Below are 15,268 nucleotides of genomic sequence, written 5' to 3' on the forward strand. Positions count from 1 at the left end.
TTCCGACCAGCAGACCACACCACTTACCATAAAGCGGACATCTTACCCACTCCATTCCCACCCCAATCTGGCCACCTGCAGTTTTAAATCACAAGAAGCAAGGCAGTGCCTTTCTTTAAACATGCATATTGGGCTCTGATTAATTCACTGGGGCCCAGCCCTGTGCAAGGGAACAGTAATGGCTTTTCCCTGGCTGACCAAAGCTTTTGGGATCGGGATTCAAGGCCAGAAGAGGCCCAGGTAGGTGTAATTTTTATTACAGCTTTCCTCATGGGCCAGGGGAAGTACAAATACTTCTACTGGCCCCTCAGGAAGCTTTGGACCTCTCCTTTCTGGGGTTCGCCCTCCCCTGCCTACAATTCTCCTCCCCGAGCACTCCAAACTTAACGTGTGCCAAAGGACAGAATTTAAAGGGTTGTAACATCAATGAGCATGAATTAAGAGAGTTTGATTTCCAAATAACTTTAATTTTGAGGAATGGTAGATGTAATGATGTTAATAGCTGCTGCAATTCAAAGGATGCAGCATCAATCAGTCTATTCATAAAGCCAATGCAAACTATTTTTTTGGGCAGCAATGTTACCATTACTGTATATAAAAGCAGGCAGATACACCAACATACAACGCAGTAAGGACACTGAAGCTGCAATAATATAGGGGGTTGGATTTTACCTTAGGTGGACACGAATTCGCCACCGTCCTGCATTCTACGGGTCCCCGGGCTTTAATTATCTCAAGGCAGGACTTCCACCCGCTTGAGGGAGGAGGTCCCGTGTCAGTGAGCTGCCAGCTATTCAGCCGGCCGGCTGCTCTTAGTCCCAGCAGTGCCACTGGGAGTGGTGGCCATTGCTGGGACTGCAGCCCAGCCGACTCATGGAGCCTGGTGATGAGGTAAGTTGGGCTTGCCTCACCAGGGAGATCTGTCCTTCCCTGGTGAGGCTGGAGTGGTCATTTGGGGGGGGTCTTGGGTCCCGGGGGTGGGTTGGGAGGTGGGGCAGCCCTCAATCAAGCACCCTGTGCCCGACTGCCATGGTACCCCCCCCCCGCCCCCCAGGGCACAGAAATGCTGGCAGCTATCGCTGGGCGGCCTTTCACATCCCCAGGACACCTGCTTGCCATGGGTAAAATACTCATGGAGGCAGGCCACTTAAGGGCCTTGAATGGCCTCAGGTGGGCGGGCCGTTTCCCCACCACCACCACCCACCTCCCCCACCGCTGTAAAGTCGATTGGAGGCGGGAGTGGGGCGGGTAGGCATCCCGGAGCCTCCCGCTCAATTTTACACAGCCCCCACGCCACCATGTGACCCGCTGGGGCAGTATAAAATTCAGCCCAGGAGATACGTATCTCAGAACAATATTTCCAAAGTACAACATTTAGCTGCCAGACTTGAGTTATTCTGCCAAGTCTGCATTGCATTGAATATGGTGACCACTCATACTTTGATGAATGCACAAACTCCACTTCCCAATCAGCTCATTTCTAATGTAAGATCAGACTGGGCAGAGGATTTGCTTTCCCTGAACACTAACAAACTGAAAAGTATGTTTTTTAAAATTCTTTCATGGGATATTGGCATTGCTGGCAAGGCCAGCATTTGTTGCCCATCCCTAATTGCCCTTGAACAACTGAGTGGCTTTCTTGGCCATTTTACAGTTTAGCATTGCTCTGGGTCTGGAGTCACGTGTAGGCCAGCAGATTTCCGTCCCTAAAGGGCATTAGTGAAACAGATGGGTTTTTATGACAATCGATGATAGTTTCATGGCACCATGACTGAGACTCGCTTTCAATTCCAGATTTTTAATTAAATTTAAATTCCATCAGCATGGCTTTGTGTGTGGGAAATCACTCTCAAAAATTTGCTTGAGATTTTCGAGGAGGTGACCAAGAGGATTGACGAGGGCAGGGCAATGGACGTTGTCTACATGGACTTTAGCAAGGTCTTTGACAAGGTCCCGCATGGTAGGCTGGTCCAGAAGGTTCGAACACATAGAATCCAGGGTGAGCTAGCCAATTGGATACAAAATTGGCTTGGTGATAGGAGGCAGAGGGTGGTAGTGGAGGGTTGTTTTTCAGATTGGCGGCCGGTGACAAGTGGTGTGCCGCAGGGATCGGTGCTGGACCCTCTGTTGTTTGTCATATATATTAATGACTTGGATGTGAATGTAGGAGGCATGATTAGTAAGTTTGCAGATGACACCAAAATTGGTGGTATAGTGGACAGTGAAGAAGGTTTTCTAAGGTTACAACAGAATATAGATAAACTGGGAAAGTGGGCAAGGGATTGACAAATAATAAAGAAGTGAATATCACCGCTGAGCCCTAGCATTCAGCAAACCCCGTTGAGACTGACATCACGAAAACATTTATTATTTGCAGACAAGTGCAAAGTGATGCATTTTGGGAAGTTAAACCAGGGCAGGACATATACAGTGAATGGCAGGGCCCTGGGGAGTGTTGTTGAGCAGAGAGACCTTGGGGTGTAAGTACATAGTTCCCTGAAAGTGGCAACACAGGTAGACAGGGTGCTGAAGAAGGCATATGGCATGCTTGCCTTCATCAGCCGAGGTATTGAGTACAAGAGTTGGGACGTCATGTTTCAGTTGTAAAAAAACGTGTGTTAGGCCGCATTTGGAGTACTGTGTGCAGTTCTGTTTGTCGCACTACAGGAAAGATGTGATTAAGCTGGAGGGGGTGCAGAAAAGATTCACAAGGATGTTACCTGGTTTGGAGGGCTTGAGTTATAAAGAGAGATTGGATAGGCTGGGTCTGTTTTCCCTGGAGCGAAGGAGGCTGAGAGGGGACATGATAGAGGTATATAAAATTATGAGAGGTATAGATAGGGTAGATAGCCAGAGTCTGTTTCCCATGCTGGGGTGACTAAAACTAGAGGGCATAGATTTAAGGTGAGAGAGAGGAGGTTTAAAGGGGATCAAAGGGGTAAATTTTTCACACAAAGAATAGTGGGTATCTGGAATGAGCTGCCAGAGGAGGTGGTGGAGGCAGGAACAGTAGCAACATTTAAGAGGCATCTGGACAGGTACTTGAATGAGCAAGGCATAGAGGGATATGGAATTAATGCAGGCAGGAGGGATTAGTATAGATAGGCATTATGGTCAGCATGGATGCGGTGGGCCAAAGGGCCTGTTTCTATGCTGTACGACTCTATGACTCTATGAACTACCATGGTGGGATTTGAACCCATGCCCCCAGGGCATTAGCCCAGGCCTCTGGACTACTAGTCTAATGATATTACCCCTACACCACTGTCTTCCCCGTGTTTAAAATAATGCTATGACAGGTAGCTTTCCATCACCTAGTGTGAACTCCAGGTTTGAGGGACGAACTACTTAGGTTCAGGAAGAAGATCCATTGCCATCTGTACAGGACAACTAGGGATGTGAAATAAATGCTGCCTTCCCAACATTGTCCATGTATTATTAACAAACTATGAGGGGTCTTGATAGGGTAGATAGGGAGAAATTGTTTCCACTGGCAGGAGGGTCAGTAACCACAGGGAACAGATTTAAGATAATTGGCAGCAAAGCCAGAGTGGAGGGGGTTGAGGGCTGGGGGTGGGGGGTGGGAGAGGGTGAAGAAAAATTATTTTACATTATGTTCTGGAATTCACTGCCTGCAAATGTGGCTTAAACAGATTCAATTGTAACTTTAAAAAGGGAATTGGATAAATATTAAAAAAGGAAAGGAGTGGAACTAATTGGGAGCCCCTTCAGAGAACTGGCACAGACATGGCTTGGAATTAACATATTTTGACATAATATCATGAGACACGCACTGGAAGTTTCTTGTGGGTGTAAGTATCTGGGCAAGGTGTAGGGCCCAGATGGGTTGGGAAGCAAATGCTACCTTTGTCCTTCATAAACAGAGGCCAGAATCAGCAAAGCTATGAATGAGAGGCTCGGGTGCCTTGGGACTGGAATTTCCTATGTACTTGCACCTTCTAGAGATAAGTGTAATTGGGGCGAAAAGCAAATACGCAGCCTAAAAGATCACAGAAAATTGGATATGAGTTACATGTGTATGATGCGCCCCCTGTCCTTTATAATTCCTATACAGAAGAGCTTTAACTGTTGAAATGAAGGCCACCGCAGCCCTCAACCTTTACAGGTTTGGATCCTTCCAGGCATCCACAGGGGGATCTGTGCAGGATTAGTCAAGGGACAATGAGGGCCCGCAGTTAGCAAGCGTCATAAGAAAATAATAGTAGCAGGAGTAGACCATACGGCCCATTGAGCCTGCTCTGCCATTCAGTATGATCTTCTGCCCTAACTCCATTTTCCCGCCCACTCTCCATATACCTAGATTCCCTGAGAGATTAAAAATCTATCTATCCCAACTTTAAATATATTCAATGACGGAGTATCCACGACCCTCTTGGGTAGAGAATTCCAAAGATTCACAACCCTTTGAGTGAAGAAATTTCTCCTCATCTCAGTCCTACATGATTGGCTCCTTATCTTGAGTCTGTGTCCCCCATGTTCTAGATTTCCCAGCCAGGGGAAATACCATTACCTGCAGTCCTGGCTCCATGTCCTCAGCTGGGCTACAGTCCCAGCAGTGGCCACTGCTCCAGGTGGTGCGGCTAGGACTAAGAGGCGGGACTTCGCCCCTCAAGCAGTTGGAAGTCCCGCCTCGGAACAACTAAAGCCTGGGACCAGTAAAATGAGGAATGGATCCCCGGGCTAGGCAGAAGCCGCTTAGTCACTGACTTTTACATTGGTGGCCAGCTCCCATCCGCCCGATGTAAAATCCAGCCCACAATCTCTGTGAGAACAGAAAGGTCTGAGAAAATGAAGGTTCTCTACTGGCCAATTTAAATCGCCCTGCCACTTAACCTTGTATTCCACAGCATCACTCTGAAGGCACTGCCCCCCTCTATTGTAACAGTGCTCCACCCTAACATCCTTGAAGCCAATTAGATTCAATGCTGGTCTTTATGTTCATTTTACATTTCACGTATGCTAACGAGATTGGCCGGAAATTTTAGTGTAATTTGGCATAGGCAGATTGGGCGTACAAATGGAAGTCATTTTGGGTGCATGTTCCGGCTTATACCCCCACCCCACAGGAAATTCCAGGCCTTATAATGTGCTCATCCCAATATGTTGTAATGAGAATGACCCTTGGGAAATCTAAACTGTAATTAATCCTGGATTCTTTGGAACAGTAGCACCTCGTGATAAACAGGTTTAACAGATTGTTGATAGCTCTAGGTGAAGGTAATTACTGCAGCACTCATATATCCGTGTGAATACATATCAAAACAGCCTCCTAAATGTAAGATTTTAAAAGACTGAATTCCCTGATGCATGAAAATGTTAGAGATGATCCACACACGCAGTTTGTAATCTCGGAGTCTGATGATTTCACTACTAAATTTAACGAATATCACACGATTAATGCTGGTGTCTTAGAACTTATAGAAACTCTTGCACGAAACACATCGCCAACTCGAACTGATACATTTTGAAAATAGTATAAAAGGAGGAAATGACTGCCTTTGCCAAACCAAAAAATAAAACCGCTTGTACTCTCCGAGATTCCATTATAATTCAACCCAAAGACATTGTCTTAAGGAAAAATCGTAACCGCGTTTTCAAAAATATCTGTTCTAAGTTACTGGATATATGAATTTTTTGTTGTATTATCTGTTAGATTAATTTGAACACATGTCCCTTAGACCGTCAGTTGTCCTGGTATTCTTGATTATGATTCATGTAACTCGGTAAATACTTTTTTTGTTGGCATGGGACTACTACATTTCGACAGTTTGGGGGTTTCATTTCCCGTTGTAGTCAGTTAATTAGGCTCACTGGTTTATCGTACCTGAAGTTCCATTTTATTATCCTCAATTAGATTTTCTTTTCTTGAGACAAGTCTAAATCCGTTCATTTCCTTCGCAATTCGAGAATCGTTGGCTTTGGTTATAGGTGCAAGGTGGCATCCAAATGTTAAATGTACGTATGCTATAAAATCATGCCACCCTCCACATACTGAGCATCTTGAGTTGACGTTTTAATGTTACAGGGAAATGAGCCAGTTTGTTAAAGCATGCCGAACTTACAAATTCTACGAAATTCTAACGTAGTGTGTTCGATCATTCTAACTAAAATTACGTTTTCTTTGAAACCAAGAGGGCTAATTATGAAGGATGTTTAAATGCTTTACTGAAGCCAAATGTTTAATGTTTTATAGTCGTGTAGTACTAGTTTACAGTGCAGTGTTAACAGACAGGTCACCACTAAACTGATATTAAGGGCTGCCTACTTATCATGCTTTTTGGAACTGTACTTAATGGATTTTATTTCAATCGTTTCCAGCTGTGTCGGTAAAATTGCTAAGTGTGAAATTTTCCAGCCTTGCTGATAAAAGGAATGCAATCCACCTGATCTATGCAACATGTTAAAGGCCTCTCACCTGCTTCATGCCGGCAGTCACTGAAGTAAAGCCTGCAATCTCCATGTTTAGCAAATTGTGCTTTAATTTGAGGGAAATCTCGGAAACACAGTTTGTCTCCAGTTTTATCAGAATTTAATCATAACCCAATTGAATTTGTTCATTATGAATTAGGCAAGTGTGCCAGGTTAACTGGGAGTCTGGCTCTGTTATTTTTGCACATCAGAAATGCCGGAGTAGGACTGCAATTTCGATTGAAGTTTGATAAACTGGACCAAGTTAATAAAGAGGCGTGGGAACCGTACAGTAAATATATATCAGTACTGGACGCGGCTGCCGGCGTCTTTGCTCCATCACAAAACAAGTTTAATTGGGTAAATGCTTTTTAAAAATGTAGATCGAATTCTGAATTGTGGAAAGTTTACCTTTCTTAAAGGGATACTAAAATACTAAATATTAAAAATACTAAAAGGAGAACGAGAAGATTCTGTGATTGGATTTTGCCACGATCAAGTCACACCAATATACCTAATGGAAAAAGGGTTAAAAGTTGATAGATGTGATCAGTAATTGTGTAGGCTGCAGAAACTCGTTTCAAGTAAACTATGTGGGCACCGCACACTAACAAACTCCAACTCGAGCTCTCCATTATTTGGATAAACTGATTGTCACGGAGCAGCAGTTAATTATAATTTAATTGCTATCTTTTTTTTTCCAAATATGCATTGTATTCTTGTTTTAAGATTGCTGGAATCCTTTTTTTTAAATGATGGGTATATTGTGCCAGGTGATTTTAAATGTACGCGCTAACGGAGCTACGAGCACAGGAATTTCTTTCCCAGATATCCTGTTTCGAAAGGACTGCAAAGGGATATGATTAACACTGATATAACCATAAGGCTTAATATAATGCTGCCTTTCATTGAATATATAGGAAAGAATGGTTGAGCACAAGCTTTGGAACAATTCTAATTCCAATTTGTCTGTGAAATGAATTAGCTACCGACTGAAATATAATTTTATTAGTTAAAGGGATGGAAATAGTGACTTTTCTGACCATCTAAATCCTTTTTTGAATCATTTCTCACAAATAGCAAGTGAGCCCCGACGGAATTATCGAAAATCTATTTATATGTCCTATGTAATCCTTGAAAAAAATCCGACCGCAATAAGGAACTATTACAAGCGGATCCAGTTGTGACATCAAGTTACACTTGTAAAGTTATTCCTTTTGATGTAATCTCACAGTAATAACAAACAACTTTCTCCAGAACACTACGTTCCTAATCAGTAGGGAACGACCACCATTAAAATATACACCACTGTAAAACTTCATCCAAAATCTGCTCAAAGGCTTTGTCAGTTAGGAATTTGGACTAAAGTCGTTTAATGAGAGCAAAGATTAGCAGATGAATGGAAAAATATTTAAAAATCATTGTAGGTTTGTTAATCCATGATGCTTTCCTGATAATACAGTTATATGTATACAGTGCCTTTAACATAGGAAAAGCTTCCCAGAGGCATAATGAGAAAATCTGAAAATGTGCTGTTTGTTCACGGCGTTCGTCTAAACTATGGTAATTTCATGTCATTTAGCACAACTGAATTTGTGTTCATTGAAGGACCATAAACACAGAATATTGCACAGTCTCTTCAATTGTACCACGTTATCACCACATTTCAACCAATGTATACGTTGACAGATTATTGACGCCCAACGTCCTATCAAAGTCAATACCCTTATTTTGGTATCTTGTGGGCCACCCATTGAAATTTATCTCGATGAAAATGGCCCAATTCTTGGACACTTTTAACACTTCCTGACAGTGCCGCCAACTAATCAACCCACTGCTTGGAACTTTACTGATTGGTTGAGCAATTGCGCAATTTTTGAGTAGCTGGTTGGAAAAACTGCATCCGCTGCGCTTAAGTCCAGTGGTCCAAAATGTAAAAAAAAGAGGCTTCACAAATGCCTATCGTTATTACAGAAACCCAAACTAAAATTTGCTTATTGGGGAGTCGAAGTGTTTCTGGTAGCGGATGGCTGAGTTGAATCGTCACGCAATGCGTGGTATTGCAGTAAATTTGGTAACCTGAGTGTAAAAATGGCGCGTCTTTCCACGTGGGATCAGTACAACAATAGGCGCCAAAATAATTTGCGCAATATACTTTCAGCAAAATCAACTGATCAAACTAAATTCAATCTTATCTTACCTACACAGGTATCGTGTGAACTGTGATTTACTCTACCTTATGGATTCAGAATTTATATATCAACTAATAACAAAGGCTTCTTGAGACTGACAATGCATAAAGGAGCAAATTCCATTACCAGCTGGGTAATTCACTGTCATGTTTTCTGTTAGTGTTTCATTTGATTGATATCTGTAATATGATTCGAAACATATTACAGTGTTGGCCTGATCGGTGACAATGCAGAGGAGAGTGACATCTCTTCTCATATTATTGAATACTTCTCAGACTAGAGTACAAGAGAAAAGAGGAATCGAATTTACGATGTATTGATTCAATGTAAAACCATTCTATTTAAACTATAAATAGACGTTAAATAAACGAACGTATAAGATGATAACATTTGTCAGCACAATTATGTAACACTTGCATTGATGCGCTTTATGCTAACTTATTTTATATCTTTGTTATTTCTGAGATTAACTCCTTCAAAATGCTAAACCCGATACAATTGTATATATGGCTTAAAAATTGACACACTTTTAAGCCAATTCATAAGCTAAGAGTAAGTCAATCCCACACATATTGTACAGAAATCCAGAACTTTGCTAATACATGCAGTATTTACATGCATGATTTATTCTTTGTGAAATCCATGTAAAGCCATTTATTAATTTGTCAGATGCCTACGCATGAATGAGCATGTATATATGAAAGCATATATAGCATATGCAGACTCAATAATGTCCAAGTGGCATTTTGTATTCTGATGCAAGCAAATCCCTGCTAAACTGCTGCTGCAAATATTTCCATTTCATCCCATACCCAAGTTCTTCTTGGTTCCGAGCATGTTCATTTAAACAGAAACGTAGCCCCCTCTCGATTATTTCGGACCAATCTATATGCGTGAACCCTTCGTTAAGTGAGTGAGTGTTTCTCTGACATTTCCCAAAGATTTAGATGTACAAAATTTAACAAATTAAAAATTTACCAAAAAAAACCTACTTCAGTGACATTGATGCTCGCCGTGAGCAAGTCATATACGGCACGTCACAAATTGTCCTACTTAAATAGCATGTTTTGTGAATGATCATGTAAAACGCACTATTGCAAAGTGGGGTTCACAAAAGAAAGGTTGACATTGCCATAGTTTGCTAGTTTAACTTAAAGGGGTATTTATGCTGAAAAGAAATCTAACATATAATACTTTTTGCCTTTTTTGACTTTATGTAATAGGTTGTTCCTCGTTTGAAATGTGTTGTGGGATCAATGGGACGCACCATTAACATCGCTCAATCTGTACTGGTCTCTATCGCAGTGCTCACTGCTGCTTATTCAGCTCAGCAGTAAGGAGCACTGCCGCAGAATGCAGATTGCAACATCCTCGAGGTTCACGGATTAATGAACCATGAAAACTCGGCTTGCTCTCTCCAACTCCATCTTTTTATGTGCTGAATCCGTGTTCGTCCACCCCCCCCCCAGTTCACTGTTTTTCTTTCATAATCTTTCAATTTATTTTGAATTGTCTTTTCGACAACAGCGAGAGAAAGAAATGTGTCACTGCCTTCATTTTTAAGCTTTTGTTTGACTTGTATATTTAGCTCCCGATTGATAGGTCAGGCCCTCTGAGGTTTAAATCTTAGAAATTCTGATTTATTCACTGCGTTGTGTGTTTCGTATACGTTTACATCATTATGCTTTCGCTTCTCTATTGTCCATTACGATCCTATATACATGCAAACATTTACACCCATTATTTCTGCCCTACCGATTTCCTTTGCCGATTCTATGTATGTGTTTCTGCTTTCCTCTTTTCTGTGAGCTGTAAATGCTGTTCTTCGCAGTTTGACGCCAAGCGTTGGAATCTTACCTCCGCCGTTTTGAAATGCGAGGTAGGGAAAGCGCCATACATTTCCCAGTCCTACCGCATAGCCCACCATGGACAAAATAAAATCCAGCTTCCTAGACCAGTTTCCTCTGGCTTTATTCTCATCTCCTTCATCTTCCTAAAGGAAACATAAAATGGAGCTCAAATCTGGAAATAATACCTGTAATAATGGCGACTGATTATAATATCGATTTATCATTATTTATCATAATGACAAATGCCACCTTTATTAAGACGGGAATGATGGAACAATCGTTCAACAAATCACAGGACTTTAGAACTAAAAGCGGGGTTAATATTTTGAACAGCAAGTGAGCTGCATTGGCTATTTTATATAAAATCGGCCTGTCAACGGTCATGCCTCGCTGAATAAAGTGCAATTGGAATATTCAACCCATTAAGTAGCTTTTTTCTTCCTGGAGCATTATATTCTCGAATCTAAAATAAGGCAAAAAGTTTATCCAAAACAATTTTCAACATAAGTGGACCTTTTATCTGGAGTTCCATCGTTTTCGCTTTTTCAGTTTAACTAATTTCAATACAGGATTATCGTCTACACTTACCCCGTTGACATTGCCAGGAAGTACAGCAGTGTTACCATCTGTTCCCAGTACAACCGTACTCTGGCTTTTCGTGACCCAGCTGCTTTTGGCGTTGTTGTGTTCCGTTGTGGTTATCCCAGTGCCGCGGTTAACTTCCACCTCGGCGATCTTACAATAAACCGTGTTTGGGTGATCATTGCTCTCAGTCGAAGTATCCTTGTGGGGTAAAATTTCGATAGAATCCTGATGGACGGTGGAATTGGGTTGAATGGAAGCATTCTTACAGATCTCAACCTTTGCCCCCTCAGAGTCGTTAAATTTGGCTTCTTTGAGAGCCAAGCCTTTGCCTTCTGTGGTCTGAGAGTCGAACACAGCGGCCTGCTGTCCTTCTGAAGGTAGGTGCGGTTCAGTTTCCGGGCTATTTCTAGTTACCCCATCACCTTCTGTTCTACTGTCCTGTCCTGACAATTTGCTGGTCATGCCTTTCTGATCAGTGCAGTCCTGTGAAATTCGAAATAGCAATTAAAACCACCGTCAAGCAGCGATTTCAAAATATTTTAGCAGTGGTATATATTCAACCGATTTGAATGGCAGAGCAGAAGCGGAAGGAATGTACACATTCGGAATCTGGAGTGATGTGCAGGTATTTTGTTCAATTTAAAATGCTCCATTCAACGCAGTTGCCGAACTGCACCATGATCATATACTTTTCCCCCATCTGCGGCTCTAGTACTAACGCGTTGGCTTTCTGCTCACGGATTGCAGGGTGCTCGTCCCTCTCTTCCACAATTACGATACGAATCTTTAATTTAACGCCCCATTTGCTTCCTGTCACTCAGCCCGCGCGTTGGGTTATTTTCTTGGGAATGCACCCCGGGTAGGCACTAGCCGCTGGCAGACCATCACAGTCCCCTGTCCACAGATGGCAACTTCGAAATAGTGCTTTTGGGGGGTGGGGGTGGTGGGGGGGGGGGGGGATCTGGGGAGGGAGTTGGGGTGCATAGTTGATGTAACCGCTTTAGAAATAGCCTTTCCAGTGTTATAGATAGACTCAAGGGGAAATTTGACTTTATGTTACAGAATATCAAGTTAATTCAAAATAAATCATTCAACTATCTTGAAATTCTCAATCCAAACTTTTCTTTGGTGATGTTGGGGGAAGGGTACGTTATCTTGGAATGTTGCAAGGTCCTTGATCCTTGCAACAACAAAATATTCGCGGTGTCGCTTTCCGCTTATCAGCTTCAGCACCACGGACAGCTTCAGCACTACGGACAGCTCCACCAGCAACTCACAGCAAAAAGAAACCTTAACGTTGATCCTGACATTATCAGAAAACTAATTTGAATCATATTTTTAGACAGCAAGCAGATCTTTTTCCCTTCTCTAGTCTTCACGTATATAAACTAAGTCGAGAAGATTTTAAAAAAAACTGTCACTCACCATGTTTCGCAATGCAACAGATTTGAAGAGGGGAAAAAAACGGTGGGAAACGCCACTTAGAATGCTTTCCGCTCAGCTCCGAGCAAGCGCTTTCTATACGTTCCTGTACAGAATGGGTGTGCGTCAGTGAATACCAAGGTGCCCTTCGCCTGACATTTTACTTGATAATAAAAGTTTGATAAATCATTACTCCTGGATTCTGATTTTAAACATACAACAAAAGGCGCAAACGTTAGCTCGCTGTCACTCAAGTACGCATGTGCCCCAAAGATTGCGTGTTTGGAATGACTCACATTTGCGAATTAATAAACTGAAGCGGTGCTGAGCATAAATTCATTACTCGCAATTAAACAGTGTACTCCTACATGTTACAGTACAGCTGTTAATACCGTGCTAAGTAATCTTGGCAACTAACAGTGGATTGCAACTTCACGTAATCTGTTAAATTCTACAACTTTGCATTGAAGATACCGAGCTCAAATTTAAAATGTGCCATTTTGATGTTAAATTCTACTGTCTTAAAGAAAAGAGAGGGAGTTGGTTTGTTATTTTAAACACATAATTTCCAAGGAGAGATGAAACATTTTGAAAGGGAGCATTTTCTTTTAAGAGGAGGATTTGTTAAATTGGTGAGGGGAGGGGATTTCGGAAAGAAAACTTGGGTGCATCCGATTTACGTCAGATTTACCGGTCAGTTGATCAAATGCCAAGTGTAAAAATAGATCGGCGTTTACTGCAGCTTTTAAGAACAAAAATAGCTTTAAATGGAGGACTGCATACCGCCCACACTTAGACACAGGGTGTATTTTCATCCGATATGTAATTTTTTTAAAGTCAGATTGGGAGTTGTGATTTCAATGATTTTGGCAACTTGTTATCTCCAGGTAGATCTCTATAGAAGTCACACTCAAAGCATACTCTAATCTTTGGCGCAATGCACTCATCCCACTGCGATGCACAACACGTTCTGTTTTACTACGTGAGCCCAGGCTAAATGGTTAACTCCATAGTCTGACGGGTGACATTGTCCACTTTTTAACCTATAATAATAACTTTAACACCCTGAGTACATGTTTTTGTGCACGATATTAGTTCATCATAGTGGGGTTATGTAGTGAATCTCTGTTGTGCCCTTGTATTACTTCGACAACATTTAATATGACTTGAGATCAAAACATTTCACCAACAGAAGTTTAAAGAGATCTTTAAGATTCTGATCTTCAGACTATTGTGTTTTCGAAGGCGGCCACTCATCATCCACATCGGATCCAATGCAGTCACCTTGGGTTTCACTTTATAGCCCTGCGTTACAATTTGGAAATCAGCCAGCGGCGCAATCCCATCCCTTCGCTTCGTGATGGCAAGACATCCCTTGCAATCTGCATTCTAGTTAAATTCCTGTTAGCACTCAAATACTGTGGATTTTGTCTCTGGGCATGTGGGGCTACCCTGGGTGCAGAGACTGGCATTCAAACAATGACAAAAAGAGCGAGTCATGTGTGTTTATCTCTCCTAAAATACTTTAAATGTATACACCGCATAAGAAGACACAAGTCTAGTCCTGTGTGCAATAAATACAACTGTAGTCCCTTAACTTTGTATGGGCTTTGCAAAGGCACAGATGATAATATAATAACCAAGAAGTTTTTTAACCTGTGTTTATTACAATTTATTAAAATTATTGCAGCGTACACTTCGGCTTTAAGATCTTGAGTTCATGTTGGAGTCTAAACTTTGATTCCTCTGACTAAGTTTCTGCAGCCCCCATCCCCTCCTAAAACTGCCGTATTGCTGCATGGCGTCCTATCATTAAACAAAGTGCGTTCTGATATATATATATACACACAACCCAGACTCTCCACAGCTGCGACCCTCGTGTGCTTCTTCTTAACTCTCGAAGACTTTAGTAGAGATTGCACACTGTGTGCCAACAACGATATTTCAAATATTCAATTTTCTCGCCCTGCGTTAGGAACACATGTTCGATAGAGAGACATTTGGGTGGGTGCATTACTTTCATTTCGATTTTTTGTGAGGGACCATTTTAGGAAACGAATTCAGTTTGACAAACGAATGCAGTCACTGGGTGAACTCATGCGCACCTTCAGATTTTCTCTGAAGAACTCTTTCCCAACATGCCTTGAAGCCAAAAACGCACCTTCCGAATGCCATCCCAGCAGATATTATTCCTCCGTTATCAAATAAGTCTTTTTTTAACTGCTATATAATCACCTTGCAGCAACCAAGCAGAACGGACTCCAGAGCTGAGGCCGTCACTAACTTGGCCGCTCGACAGTGAATTAAGCAGCCTCTCTGGACGTAATTACTTTGTCAAAAATGAGTAATAGTCATTGATTTTGTCGGAATCGCTTTGTCCGCTGTGTTCTTTTACCAGCCAACCCTAGCCGAGTAGGGCGACCTTAAAGGGTTTAAAGCACCGGAGGTTATCTGCACAGGAATCCTGACTAACTCAACATTATCTCGGACAAAATCTAACAGATAGAAGATGCGCAGTTCACCAAATTCTATATCATTTGAAAGCATCAGGCAAATTTTCTTTACACGGAGATATTTCATATTTCAGAATCATTGGTTTGAATTACTTCTATTATTTGGCATGAAACAGCACGAACAGAATTACAAGTAAAATCATTTAAAAGTAAGCTGTCACAATAGCATTAATATAAAACTAATGAAGACAATTTTGTATTTAAAAAGAATCCTGTAAGCTCAATATATTTTCAAGGTATCAGAAAATAGACGTTGGACATTTGTACATTCAACATA

The 15,268-nt window shown here is 41.7% G+C and overlaps 1 protein-coding gene across 1 annotated transcript in view; it reads right to left on the reverse strand.

Annotated features, from left to right (window-relative positions):
* The window catches only part of slc6a5 (solute carrier family 6 member 5), a 58,972-nt gene extending 48,427 nt beyond the window's left edge, over positions 1–10,545 (reverse strand). Inside the window, exon 1 of the mRNA XM_068046919.1 lies at positions 10,479–10,545. The gene's annotated coding sequence lies outside the window, so the exon portion shown is untranslated. The remainder of the gene's footprint in view (positions 1–10,478) is intronic.
* Between the last annotated feature and the right edge of the window lie 4,723 nt (positions 10,546–15,268).

Source organism: Heterodontus francisci, chromosome 14 (genome assembly GCF_036365525.1).
Source record: "Heterodontus francisci isolate sHetFra1 chromosome 14, sHetFra1.hap1, whole genome shotgun sequence".
Classification (NCBI taxonomy): domain Eukaryota; kingdom Metazoa; phylum Chordata; class Chondrichthyes; order Heterodontiformes; family Heterodontidae; genus Heterodontus; species Heterodontus francisci.